The sequence below is a fragment of the Notolepis coatsorum genome (genome assembly GCF_963971535.1).
Source record: "Notolepis coatsorum genome assembly, chromosome: 19".
Taxonomy (NCBI): Eukaryota; Metazoa; Chordata; class Actinopteri; order Aulopiformes; family Paralepididae; genus Notolepis; species Notolepis coatsorum.
Genome location: NC_140183.1, coordinates 10,721,683 through 10,736,524, shown reverse-complemented (window position 1 = coordinate 10,736,524; position 14,842 = coordinate 10,721,683). Strand labels below are relative to the sequence as shown.

The 14,842-nt window shown below is 45.9% G+C and overlaps 1 protein-coding gene across 1 annotated transcript in view; it reads left to right on the top strand.

The window, feature by feature from the left end:
* LOC311245932 (transcription initiation factor TFIID subunit 2-like) overlaps positions 1 to 14,842 on the top strand; it is a gene marked incomplete at both ends in the record, with an annotated part of 83,762 nt that overhangs the window by 59,400 nt on the left and 9,520 nt on the right. The window lies entirely within an intron of this gene.

The following is a 14,842-nucleotide window of genomic DNA, read 5'->3' as shown; positions in this document are numbered from 1 at the left end:
TTGAAACCCAGGTCTGTGTGAAGGGTGGAGGTTTGAAACCCAGGTCTGTGTAAAGGGTGGAGGTTTGAAACCCAGGTCCATGTGAAGGGTGGAGGTTTGAAACCCAGGTCCTTGTAAAGGGGTGGAGGTTTGAAACCCAGGTCTGTGTGAAGGGTGGAGGTTTGAAACCCAGGTCCATGTGAAGGGTGGAGGTTTGAAACCCAGGTCTGTGTAAAGGGTGGAGGTTTGAAACCCAGGTCCATGTGAAGGGTGGAGGTTTGAAACCCAGGTCTGTGTAAAATGGTGGAGGTTTGAAACCCAGGTCTGTGTAAAGGGTGGAGGTTTGAAACCCAGGTCCATGTGAAGGGTGGAGGTTTGAAACCCAGGTCCATGTGAAGGGTGGAGGTTTGAAACCCAGGTCCATGTAAAGGGTGGAGGTTTGAAACCCAGGTCTGTGTAAAGGGTGGAGGTTTGAAACCCAGGTCCATGTAAAGGGTGGAGGTTTGAAACCCAGGTCCATGTGAAGGGTGGAGGTTTGAAACCCAGGTCCGTGTAAAGGGTGGAGGTTTGAAACCCAGGTCCGTGTAAAGGGTGGAGGTTTGAAACCCAGGTCCATGTGAAGGGTGGAGGTTTGAAACCCAGGTCCGTGTAAAGGGTGGAGGTTTGAAACCCAGGTCCATGTAAAGGGTGGAGGTTTGAAACCCAGGTCCGTGTGAAGGGTGGAGGTTTGAAACCCAGGTCCGTGTGAAGGGTGGAGGTTTGAAACCCAGGTCCGTGTGAAGGGTGGAGGTTTGAAACCCAGGTCCGTGTGAAGGGTGGAGGTTTGAAACCCAGGTCTGTGTGAAGGGTGGAGGTTTGAAACACAGGTCCGTGTAAAGGGTGATGGTTTGAAACCCAGGTCCGTGTGAAGGGTGGAGGTTTGAAACCCAGGTCCATGTAAAGGGTGGAGGTTTGAAACCCAGGTCCATGTGAAGGGTGGAGGTTTGAAACCCTGGTCCATGTGAAGGGTGGAGGTTTGAAACCCAGGTCCTTGTAAAGGGGTGGAGGTTTGAAACCCAGGTCTGTGTGAAGGGTGGAGGTTTGAAACCCAGGTCCATGTGAAGGGTGGAGGTTTGAAACCCAGGTCTGTGTAAAGGGTGGAGGTTTGAAACCCAGGTCCATGTGAAGGGTGGAGGTTTGAAACCCAGGTCTGTGTAAAATGGTGGAGGTTTGAAACCCAGGTCTGTGTAAAGGGTGGAGGTTTGAAACCCAGGTCCATGTGAAGGGTGGAGGTTTGAAACCCAGGTCCATGTGAAGGGTGGAGGTTTGAAACCCAGGTCCATGTAAAGGGTGGAGGTTTGAAACCCAGGTCTGTGTAAAGGGTGGAGGTTTGAAACCCAGGTCTGTGTAAAGGGTGGAGGTTTGAAACCCAGGTCTGTGTAAAAGGGTGGAGGTTTGAAACCCAGGTCCATGTAAAGGGTGGAGGTTTGAAACCCAGGTCCATGTAAAGGGTGGAGGTTTGAAACCCAGGTCCATGTAACGGGTGGAGGTTTGAAACCCAGGTCTGTGTAAAGGGTGGAGGTTTGAAACCCAGGTCCATGTAAACTGGGTGGAGGTTTGAAACCCAGGTCTGTGTGAAGGGTGGAGGTTTGAAACCCAGGTCCATGTAAAGGATGGAGGTTTGAAACCCAGGTCCATGTAAAGGGTGGAGGTTTGAAACCCAGGTCCATGTAAACGGACTGTATTGAATGTATGTACTGTTGTAAGGTCACTAACTGGGTCCTTTGTCACATGCAAAGTCTGTTTTTTTTTGTTTTGGATTAATCCTTTGTCTTCCTTTGGGCCGACGACTCCTGATTTAAATAGGAACCAAGTGCAGAGAGGTTTGTTCCAGATGAGTTCCTTGTAGCGCTGTGAGCAGAGAGACTCCTGCCATCTCTTTTGCATACTCTATACCCCACGATAGAGGATCTCGCACTAGCCTTCCCTGTTGTTCAGAACCCACCTGTGTGTGTGTGTGTCTGTGTGTGTGCGTGTGTGCATCTGTGTGTGTGTGTGTGTCTGTGTGTGTCTGTGCGTGTGTGTGTGTGTTTGTCTGTGTGTGTGTTTGTCTGTGCGTGTGTGTTTGTCTGTGCGTGTGTGTTTGTCTGTGCGTGTGTGTGTGTTTGTCTGTGTGTGTGTGTTTGTCTGTGTGTGTGTGTTTGTCTGTGTGTCTGTGTGTTTGTCTGTGTGTGTGTGTGTGTGTGTGTGTGTGTGTGTGTGTGTGTGTGTGTGTGTGTGTGTGTGTGTGTGTGTGTGTGTGTGTGTGTGTGTGTGTGTGTGTGTGTGTGTGTGTGTGTGTGTGTGTGTGTGTCTGTGTCTGTGCGTGTGTGTGTGTGTGTGTGTGTGTGTGTGTGTGTGTGTGTGTGTGTGTGTTAGCCAGTCATTTCCATAACAGATCTCATAAATGAATGGAAAAAGGAAGCGATCGCTGCCAGAGGCTGAACAACTGACTGTTGAGGTGACGATGACCTGAGGAAGAGAGAGAGAGAGAGAGAGAGAGAGAGAGAGAGAGAGAGAGAGAGAGAGAGAGAGAGAGAGAGAGAGAGAGAGAGAGAGAGAGTGGTGTGTAATAGAGACTGATTGGAAGAGAGAGGTAGAGAGAAAGATAGCAAAAGAGAGAAATAATGAGAGAGATCAAGAGTCAAGAGTCAAGAGTCACTTTATTGTCCCATCAGCTGGGAAATTTGTCTTGGGCTTACACCCACTACAGCCACAGACACATACATACATACATACAGACATGACACAGCACAACTGACTCCAAACAATACACAATATAAAATATACAGTAAAGTACCTGCACAGCAGGATGTCTGGCAACACAAAATTAGAATAGTATACACAAATAAGATAATATTAATATTATAATATTATAGTAGTATACACGATAATATAGCAACCAAATATCCGTTCGATAGTTGCCCTTTATCTGGCCCTATTTAAAAGTTTAACTGAGATCGGAATAAAGGAGTTTTTAAACCTGTTTAGTCTAGAGAGCGTGGAACTCTAAACCTCATCCCAGAGGGCAGTAGCTCATACTCGGCATGTAAGACATGGGAGGGGTCCGAGCATAGGCGGAGTTTGAACTTGACGCCAGGGGGTGCGACTACTTGGCGAACGATACCCATTTTTTTTTTACCTTTATTTTATTATTTTAGCGTTTTTACAATGCCCTAACCCCTAATTTTTTATTTTATTTAGGTAGTACAGCAGCACACACACACACACTCACACACAGCACTACGGGGGATCATTTTTAACTGACTTGAAAAATGGAGGCTCTAATTATTATTATTCATAGAGACTCTCGAGCAATAATAATTATTACAGCCTCCATTTTTCGTGGACGAAAAATATACCAGACTATAGATATCAATTTTCCCGAAATAACGCTACCTGCCTCGACAAAATCCGTGCATTGGTTATCCAGATCCATTAATTATCATCTCAGAATAAGTGGCTTTGTACAAGCGTTACTATCGCGCGGGGCATTCTGCTGCTGCTGCTGCGAATGGTGGTGCTTGGCCGCGCGTTAACCCTTTCACTGCCACACTACAGAAGGTTCGCCTTATAATGTGACATGATTACTACTATAAAATGAATGTATTGTAAAACAAAACATAATAGAATTCAGATTTGTTTCTCACAATTATTATAATTTTATTAAAATAAAAATAATCTTTATTTTTTTTATTTTTTTATTTTTTTAAGCAATTTCACCCCCGGCCACCAGGGGGTGCAATGCACCCCCTGCACCCCCATAAACTCCGCCCATGGGTCCGAGACTATGCTATTGGCTTGCCTTAGAGTAGCCTGTTCAAAAATAGACTGCAGGGATGGGTGACCTTTCACCCCTATGATCTTCCATGCAGTCTGCATCAGACGGACCAGTTTGGACTTTAATTGTACAGACAGGTTACCAAACCAAGCTGTAAATACCGTATCTGATGAGACTCTCTAATACAGATTGGTAGAAAAGTAACATACATTTTTGATCTACACCATGCACTCTAAGGCGACGTAGAAAGTGCAGTCGTTGTTGTAGTCTGCTACACAGGCTATCTACATGGGTGTTCCAGGTTAGTGTGTTATCGACAAAAATCCCAAGATATTTATAGATAGAGATAGATAGAGAATGAGAGAGAGAACGATTGAGATAATGAGAGAGAGAATGAGAGAGAATGATAGAAACATTTTAGAGAGCGAGAGAGAGAGAACGAGAGAGAGAGTGAGAGAGAGAATGAGAGAAAGAGAGAATGAGAGAAAGAGAGAGAGAATGAGAGAGAAAGAGAACTATAGAGAGAATGGGCCTCATTCATGAAGCGATATAAGAACATATTTCATTCTTAACTAGCATTTCTTCTTATTTTGTTCTTACGGATTCAGCAATGTTTTCTTATTTTTGCTTTTCTCTTATAGGCAAAACCACATTCTAAGAGTGGTCAAGGAAACTCTTACCCAGATGAGAAACATTTAAAAAAGCCTACCATTCATAATAATAATAATAATACATCAGATTTATATAGTGCTTTTCCTAATGCTCAAAGACACTTTACGAAACAAACAATACAATACAATACAGTTTTAGTAGATAAAATAAAAAATATATATATAAAAAGGTGAGAGAGAAAGGAGTTCATGGGTTGAAAGCAAACCATTGGTCAATTGCCCCCAAATACCCCCAAATAGGACTTTATAAACCCAGAACTTTTCAATAATAATAATTATTATTATTATAACTTATTGCATGCGTTCTGCTTCTGAAATGGATTATATATTGCTGTTAGAACAGTTATATGATGGCTGCCCAGGCCGTACGCATAGAATGCATATTTACAACCTCTCCTCCCCCCCTCTCCTCTCCTCTCCTCTCCTCTCCTCTCTTCTCTTCTCTGCTCCACACCTACAAGTTCTGAGCGCACTCAGGGTTTTAGCCACAGGGACCTTTCAGAGAGAGAGGACAGGTGACAGATCCGGTATTTCCCAACCTACTGCGCAGTCATTCAGTATTGACAAAGCCTACTTTGCTGGAACGATTTATTTCGCACTATACAGTACATATAAGTACAAGTATAAGTCTTTATTTGTCATCAGATTAACACACACACACATGCGATGAGCGACCCACAGGAACACACACACATGCACTGAGTCGCGAGTCATGAGACGTGTGTGTGTGTAATTTTGAGATCAGTCGCAAATCGCTTCCTGTTAAATGGATCAGACAGGGATCAGATGCCGAACCTCGGCTGTTTTACACACGCCTCCAGGGCTCGACATTAACTTTTTGAGCCACTTGTCCTTTTTATATATCTTACTTGTGCAAAAGTTAAACTTACTTGTCCGAAATGTACTTAATAAAGGCCTATTAAAAAATAAATAAAACCGACAAGAGATTTGGACAATTATTATGATTTAATAACTTAAACACAGTGTGTGTGGTATCTACTGTATGATCAGTCCTCCAGCTCATCTTCACTCCCCGTCAGCACCAGCTCATCTTCCTCATCTCCCCTCTCTCTTGACCACCAGGGGTTAAACCCTGGTCTACGCCTATAGTTGTATAGTTGTTATTACGGTAAAGTTGTTATTACGGTATAGTTGTTATTACGGTATAGTTGTCATTGCCATAAATAACACCATTCGAATAAATAATTGTATTTTTATTTGAAATAATTTCTTTTAACAACAGGCACATTAGATCAACGGGTAACAACAAAACAACCAACTTTTATTAAACATTCTATTAAACATTCTGATATTTTCGCGGGTCTCGTGCCACTGTCAGTGCCAACTAAGCGAGCACTCACTCAGAAGACACTCGCCGTTTGTCCGGGACAAGTAATATTGACGTACAGAGATTGAGAGTTTCCAGTGTGACACTGTGAGACAGTCACTTTCTGATCAGATGGAATAACGTTACTATTCGTTTGGGGAATATATATATATATATATATATTTTTTTTACTTTAATTGTATTATGCTTGTCCGAGATTTTTTTTACTTGTCCCGGACAATAGGACAAGCCTTAATGTCAAGCCCTGCGCCTCATTCGCCTTATAAGGAGATGGCGGGCGTGTCTGTATGCAAATAAATTGAGCACGAACGCGCATTTCAGTTTAACCCTTTCACTGCCACACTACAGAAGGTTAACCCTTTACTATCACACTACCGACGGTTACCCGTCGGTAGTGTGATAGTAAAGGGTTAACCTTCTGTAGTGTGGCAGTGAAAGGGTTAACCTGCTGTCGTGTGGCAGTGAAAGGGTTAACCTTATGTGTATTGTCACAGTGAAAGGGTTAAACTGCTTGGTAGTGCGGCAGTGAAAGGGTTAAGAACAGCTGGGATTCACTTGGACTTTAAGAACGGCTTGATGAATGTGGCGGTGGCTTTTCTTATTTTTTTCTTAATAGACAGGTAAGAAATAATATAAGAAACATAATAAGAGAGTATTGGTGAATGAGGCCCAATGAGAGAGAGAGAGAGAGAGAGAGAGAGAGAGAGAGAGAGAGAGAGAGAGAGAGAGAGAGAGAAAAAGAGATAATGAGTGAGAGAGAGAGAGTGAGAGAGCGAGAGGGTGAACGGGAGAGAGAGGGTGAGAGGGAAGAGGGTGAGAGAACGGGAGAGAGAGAGGGTGAGAGAGATAGATAGAGAGAGAGAGATAGAGAGAGACAGAGAGAGAGAGAGAGAGAGAGAGAGAGAGAGAGAGAGAGAGAGAGAGAGAGAGAGAGAGAGAGAGAGAGAGAGAGAGAGAGAGAGAGAGAGAGAGAGAGAGAGAGAGAGAGAGAGAGAGAGAGAGAGGCTTTGGGTGTAGCCTGAGTGTTGTGGTTGTCATCACTGTTTCTTCATGTTCTCCATAAAAGGGCACAAATGTTCTGCTGTCACTGACTGCCGGCCGCTTGTCAACTCCTAACGACCCAGGCTCAGTCCCCAGACCACTGTTTGGCACCTCATCAACGTGCACTAAAATCACTCTACAGTCCTCCCTTCACTGCCCCCTTAGATACTGTTGCTACAGCCATGAAACGTTGACGAGTCCTTGAGGGAATACTGCATACTTTCTTTTGGAAGTGTGGACCGTTTTGAGAGAAGCAAACAAAATGTTCACCGTATGCATTTGGAGTCTCCATGGAGGATGTCAATATGATTAATGATGTCAGGATGTCAATATGATAAATGATGTCAGGATGTCAATATGATTAATGATGTCAGGATGTCAATATGATTAATGATGTCAGGATGTCAATATGATTAATGATGTCAGGATGTCAATATATGATAAATGATGTCATGATGTCAATATGATTAATTATGTCAGGATGTCAATATATGATAAATGATGTCAGGATGTCAATATGATAAATTATGTCAGGATGTCAATATATGATTAATGATGTCAGGATGTCAATATATGATTAATGATGTCAGGATGTCAATATATGATAAATGATGTCAGGATGTCAATATGATAAATGTTGTCAGGATGTCAATATGATAAATGTTGTCAGGATGTCAATATGATTTCGTCATGCCTGCCCAGTCCTCCAGGCTTCCCACCCTCTAATACCCTTGGTTCTCCCACTCTATCCCGACCTAGCTACTTCCTCTCTCTCTCTGATTACACGATGCAGGGTGCAGGTGTGTGTCAGCCGGAGGAGCAGCTGAGTGACATCTAGCAGCTAATTACCAACCCCCAAAGATGATCAGGAGTGTTATTAAGGCTACGTTTAGACGAGCGTTTTGTGAACAGAAACCGCAAAAGTCGTTTTGCGGTTTCACTTTTAATTTTACGTTTAGACGAGCGTTTTGGGGTGGAATTCTCCGTGCAGACGACGCTGTAACGACGGAGCCTCGCTGTCACACGATTGGCGCATATGTCACATGACGTGCTGTGAAGACCCGCCCTACTCTGCCTCTGATTCGCAGACTGTGGATGGGGAATGTGATTGGACCAAAGCAGAGTCACTCACAGACAGTGGGTCCACTCACGCCGCGGGACAGATTCTTGTGTATTTAACCCTTTCACTGCCACACGACAGCCGGTTGTGTGATAGTAAAGGGTTAACCTTCTGTCGTGTGGCAGTGAAAGGGTTAAAAGTACTGCCAATGTAGCCTTCAGGTGATCTCCGTTGATATAAGTCAGACTTGCTTTGTTTACGTCTCGGCTACTGGCGCATACCTGCTACCTGTGACGTAAGCAGTACGCGCGACCAGAGCCGTGACAACCCTTTCGTCATCGTTTTAACAGATTTATACGGTTTTGACAGTTTAGACGAGAGCGCAAAGCTTTTGCGTTTCTAGGAATTCCACCCTGGAAGGTAGTCTCACTTTTTTGCGGTTTCACCCCGTAAAAACGCTGTTTCCGTATAAACGAAAGGCACATCCGAAAAAATATTTTTGCGGATTCACCTGCTAGCGTTTCCGTCTAAACGGGGCCTTAGACAATCCAAGTTAAAATCACCAACAGCCAACATTTCAGAATCAGAATAACAAGGAATTAGATTAGCTAATGTGTCTACAAATGTCCCATCACAGTCAGGACAGCTGAAACCACCACAGTCAGGACAGACAGCTGAAACCACCACAGTCAGGACAGCTGAAACCATCACAGTCAGGACCTCTGAAACCATCACAGTCAGGACAGCTGAAACCATCACAGTCAGGACATCTGAAACCACCACAGTCAGGACAGATGAAACCACCACAGTCAGGACAGATGAAACCATCACAGTCAGGACAGACAGATGAAACCATCATAGTCAGGACAGACAGATGAAACCATCACAGTCAGGACAGACATCTGAAACCATCATAGTCAGGACAGCTGAAACCACCACAGTCAGGACAGACAGCTGAAACCATCACAGTCAGGACAGCTGAAACCATCACAGTCAGGACAGACAGCTGAAACCATCACAGTCAGGACAGCTGAAACCACCACAGTCAGGACAGACAGCTGAAACCACCACAGTCAGGACAGATGAAACCATCACAGTCAGGACAGCTGAAACCATCACAGTCAGGACAGACAGCTGAAACCATCACAGTCAGGACAGACAGCTGAAACCATCACAGTCAGGACAGATGAAACCATCACAGTCAGGACAGATGAAACCACCACAGTCAGGACAGATGAAACCACCACAGTCAGGACAGATGAAACCACCACAGTCAGGACAGATGAAACCATCACAGTCAGGACAGACAGCTGAAACCATCACAGTCAGGACAGATGAAACCATCACAGTCAGGACAGATGAAACCATCACAGTCAGGACAGATGAAACCACCACAGTCAGGACAGATGAAACCACCACAGTCAGGACAGACAGCTGAAACCATCACAGTCAGGACAGCTGAAACCATCACAGTCAGGACAGCTGAAACCATCACAGTCAGGACAGACAGCTGAAACCATCACAGTCAGGACAGACAGCTGAAACCACCACAGTCAGGACATCTGAAACCACCACAGTCAGGACAGCTGAAACCATCACAGTCAGGACAGACAGCTGAAACCATCACAGTCAGGACAGATGAAACCACCACAGTCAGGACAGCTGAAACCACCACAGTCAGGACATCTGAAACCACCACAGTCAGGACAGCTGAAACCATCACAGTCAGGACAGACAGCTGAAACCATCACAGTCAGGACAGATGAAACCACTACAGTCAGGACAGACAGCTGAAACCACCACAGTCAGGACAGCTGAAACCATCACAGCCAGACAGACAGCTGAAACCACCACAGTCAGGACAGCTGAAACCATCACAGTCAGGAGCTGAAACCATCACAGTCAGGAGCTGAAACCACCACCAAACCAAAAAGTGTATTCTTATTATTATGATTACTAGCTTCTGTCCCATTAACTGTGTAAATCCTCAAATTATTGTAAAATCTGTTATTTAACATAATATCTAAGCTTGTAATATCTAAGCCATTCATTTTGAGTAGTTAACAGAATAGTGAAATATATACTGTGGTGGTCTATACTGTGGTGGTCTGTACTGTGGGGGGGGGGGGGCAGGGAGCATCTTGAGTGACAGGAGCGCCATGTCAACGATGCAGCACATAATGTGGAACAAAAGTGGTCTAGAGATAACAAACGTGGTAAAAACAAACAAGCAAAGAAAGAAAACACGTTTCACATGCTTTCAACACGAGGTCAACTCAGTTCTATTGTAAATCACTGGCCTGACTGCTGCTGTGATCACACTGTCACCCTTCCCCCGAACTATGAATCACTAAAGACACTTTTTTATCTGCGGCTGTGACCCACTGTCACCTCCATTTATATTTATATTGTAAACACTGATCGGAACGTGCAATGTTACTCACTGTGCCTTGTATATATTATATTTATCTAGTTTTACCTTATTTTCTAGCACTCGCTTGTATTTAGATATTAAGTATTGTGTGATTTTGTGTGAAGGGCGGACTAGCAAAGTAAGATTTTCATTGTATGGCAAACTGTCTGTTTAACTGTGCACATGACAATAAACAATCTTGAATCTTGAATCTTGGAGATCAATGGACGACCTTCGTTCAAAATGCCTTTTTGGAAACCCGGGGCGGGGCGCCGTTTTGATCTCAGTTGTCCCGGCGAACCCTGTTTCCACGTGAGATCCTCTGACCTTCCCGTGTTCTCCTCCCGCTCGCCGGCCTGCGGTCCACCTCAGAGGTTTAATTTCAGAGCGTTTTCTATCTCACCGGGTGCCCGAGGACCTCGGGATGTAAATCACACTGGGCAAGGCTATACTTCCCTGCCTGATGGAAACGCCTCGACGGGGAGAGTGAAATGATCAATAGGGTCCATATGGCATCTTCAGAGAGATGGAGGAGGATGAAGGGCATGTCAAAGAGACAGAGAGGGTGATGGAGGTAGTGAAAGAGACAGAGAGGGTGATGGAGGTAGAGAAAGAGACAGAGAGGGTGATCGAGGTAGAGAAAGAGACAGAGAGGGTGATGGAGGTAGAGAAAGAGACAGAGAGGGTGATGGAGGTAGAGAAAGAGACAGAGAGGGTGATGGAGGTAGAGAAAGAGACAGAGAGGGTGATGGAGGTAGAGAAAGAGACAGAGAGGGTGATGGAGGTAGAGAAAGAGACAGAGAGGGTGATGGAGGTAGAGAAAGAGACAGAGAGGGTGATGGAGGTAGAGAAAGAGACAGAGAGGGTGATGGAGGTAGAGAAAGAGACAGAGAGGGTGATGGAAGTAGAGAGAGACAGAGAAGGTGATGGAGGTAGAGAAAGAGACAGAGAGGGTGATGGAGGTAGAGAAAGAGACAGAGAAGGGTGATGGAGGTAGAGAAAGAGCCAGAGAGGGTGATGGAGGTAGAGAAAGAGACAGGGAGGGTGATGGAGGTAGAGAAAGAGACAGGGAGGGTGATGGAGGTAGAGAAAGAGACAGAGAGGGCGATGGAGGTAGAGAAAGAGACAGAGAGGGTGATGGAGGTAGAGAAAGAGACAGAGAGGGTGATGGAGGTAGAGAAAGAGACAGAGAGGGTGATGGAGGTAGAGAAAGAGACAGAGAGGGTGATGGAAGTAGAGAAAGAGACAGAGAGAGTGATGGAGGTAGAGAAAGAGACAGAGAGGGTGATGGAGGTAGAGAAAGAGACAGAGAGGGTGATGGAGGAAGAGAAAGAGACAGAGAGGGTGATGAAGGTAGAGAAAGAGACAGAGAGGGTGATGGAGGTAGAGAAAGAGACAGAGAGGGTGATGGAGGTAGAGAAAGAGAGAGAGAGAGAGGGTGATGGAGGTAGAGAAAGAGACAGAAAGGGTGATGAAGGTAGAGAAAGAGACAGAGAGGGTGAGGGTGATGGAGGTAGAGAAAGAGACAGAGAGGGTGATGGAAGTAGAGAGAGACAGAGAAGGTGATGGAGGTAGAGAAAGAGACAGAGAGGGTGATGGAGGTAGAGAAAGAGACAGAGAGGGTGACGGAGGTAGAGAAAGAGACAGAGAGAGTGATGGAGGTAGAGAAAGAGACAGAGAGAGAGATGGAGATAGAGAAAGAGAGAGAGAGAGGGTGATGGAGGTAGAGAAAGAGACAGAAAGGGTGATTAAGGTAGAGAAAGAGACAGAGAAGCTTGTCTCGTAGTGCTGACCAAGGTGGTGGATGTCTTGGCCAAGATTGCAGTGACTGTTCTACGTGCACCACGAGGCCATGGATCAGCTTCTTACCGTCTTCTGTCTGTGGACTGTCAACGTGGTTTCATTGCTGTTCAAGTTCAAGTTTCTTTAATAGTTGTCATACAGAAGTACAGAATACTTTTATACAAAATGCTTCTTACTGTTACACTCCAGAGACTGTGCTAGACAAGATAAGTATGAAATAAAATAGTATAGCATGTAAAATAGAAGTAAAAATAGAGGTCACAGTGTTCAGTATAGACATATGTACAATGTTCAATTCAGAATAGAAGTAACTGAGTTACCATACAATATACAATATACTATGCAATGTACTAATATACAATACTATATAGTGCAAAGCAGAAATGGGATGAGGTACAATTTAGGTACAATTTACAGTAAGGTGTACGAGTTGTAGTGCAAATCCTTTACCAATAAATATAAAGTGTGTTTAGGTGATCTAAAGTGTGGACAGTGGGTGCTGCAGTGTGTTGTTTGTTTAAAGTGAGTGTGTGCGTGTGGGTGTATGTGCTGTGTGCATTTGATGGTTGTTGCATAGTGTTTATTGTTCATTGAGCAGCCTGATGGCCTGGGGATAGAAGCATCTTCTGAGTTTTTCTGTGCTCGCCTTGAGACTCCGGTATCGCGTGCCTGACCGCAGCAGTTCAAAGAGGCAGTTGTTCGGGTGGCTGGAGTCCTTGATGATTCTCTTAGCCTTACCCCTGCACCGCTTGTTGTAAATGTTCTGGAGGGTGGGAAGCCCCCCTCCAATTGTGCGTTTGGCTGAACGTGTCACTCTTTGTAGTCTGCTACGGTCTTGTGCAGTGCTATTCCCAAACCAGGAGGTGATGTTGCCAGTCAGGATGCTCTCTATTGTACATGAGTAGAAGTTCTTAAGGATCTTCTGACTGACTTGGAACTTCCTTAGGCGCCTGAGGAAGTAGAGGCGTTGTCGTGCTTTCTTCACAACACTGTCAATGTGTGTGGTCCATGTCAAGTCCTCGGATATGTGGGCTCCGAGGTACTTGAAACTGTTCACTCTCTCAACCGGTGCCCCGTCGATGCTGAGGGGGCTGTAGTCCTTGACCCCCGACCTCCTGAAGTCCACAATCATCTCTTTTGTTTTGCTGACGTTCAGGGAGAGGCAGTTCTCCTGACACCACTGTGACAGATTCTCTACCTCTTCCAGGTAGGCCCTCTCGTCGTTGGCAGAGATCAGGCCCACCACTACTGTGTCATCAGCAAATTTGATGATTGTGTTGTTGTTCCGCTGTGCCACGCAGTCATGTGTGTACAGGGAGTAGAGGAGGGGGCTCAGAACACAGCCCTGGGGGGCCCCTATGTTGAGCGTGATGGATGAGGAGGTGCAGTTGCCTGCTCTTACCACCTGGGGTCTGCCCGTCAGGAAGTCCAAGACCCACTGGCAGAGGTCATAGTTCAAGCCCAGGTCCCTGAGCTTGGCTATGAGTATGGAGGGGACTATGGTATTGAATGCTGAGCTGTAGTCGATGAACAGCATTCTCACATAGTTCCCCTGCCTCTTGTCCAGGTGTGATGCTGCTGTGTGCAGCACATGGGCTATGGCGTCCTCCGTGGACCTGTTAGGGCGGTATGCAAATTGCAGGGGGTCCAGGTTGATGGGGAGGGAGGAACAGATGTAGCCCTTCACTAGCTTCTCAAAGCACTTCATGGCTATGGAGGTGAGAGCTACAGGGCGGTAGTCGTTGAGGCAAGCGGGCGTAGATTTTTTGGGTACAGGGATGATGGTGGACTTCTTCAGACAGGTGGGGATGACAGCCTGTTCTAAGGACAGGTTAAAGATGTCAGTGAATACCGGGGCCAGTTGGTCGGCACAGACTTTTAGGACGCGGCCGGGGATGCCATCCGGTCCGACTCCTGCTGCCTTTCTGATATTCACTTTCTTAAAGGTCCTCCTCACCTCATGTTCTGTTATTCTGAACACTGAATCTCCCTCAGCAGACCCCCCCCTCCCCATTGCCGTGGCTTGTAGGCTGGTGTTGTTATTCACAGCCTCAAACCTCGCATAGAAGGTATTGAGATCATTTGCTAAGGAGATGTCACTGCTGCGTTAAGTACTTCTATTCTATTCACATATATGCTTACCACTTGTATCTATTGCTATGTCCGCCCATCACAATCACGCAAGCTGTCTAATGCCTGTCCCGTCTCCCTGTCTCCCTGTCTCCCTGTGAGTGGCTGTCCCGGAGTGATGACCGGAGTGTTGGACGTCCCGTGATGAAGACCGGGAGGATGCGACCCTCTCTGCGTGCCCCCCTGTCTCCGGCTGTCTCCGGCTGTCTCGTAGTGATGACCGGAGTGTTGGACGTCCCGTGATGATGACCGGGAGGTTGCGACCCTCTCTGTGCCGCCCCCTGTCTCCCTGTCTCCGGCTGTCTCGGAGTGATGACCGGAGTGTTTTTTTTTTTTTTATTATTATTATCTTTCTTCCCCTCCTTTTTCCCGATTTTTCTCCCATCCCACCCTTCCTGGTTGTTGCGTACTTTCCCCTACTGTTGGTCCGGGAGACCGGAGACTGTCACATGCTTTCCTCCGCGCAGGTTCTCACCAGGGAGAGTGTAGCGTGTGGGAGGCCACACTATCTCTCCTCAGTTCCAACCCTCGCTGAGCAGGCGCCCCGACCGAACTGTAGGGGTCGCTGTCCACAACGCCCAGGACCCACCCTTCAGCT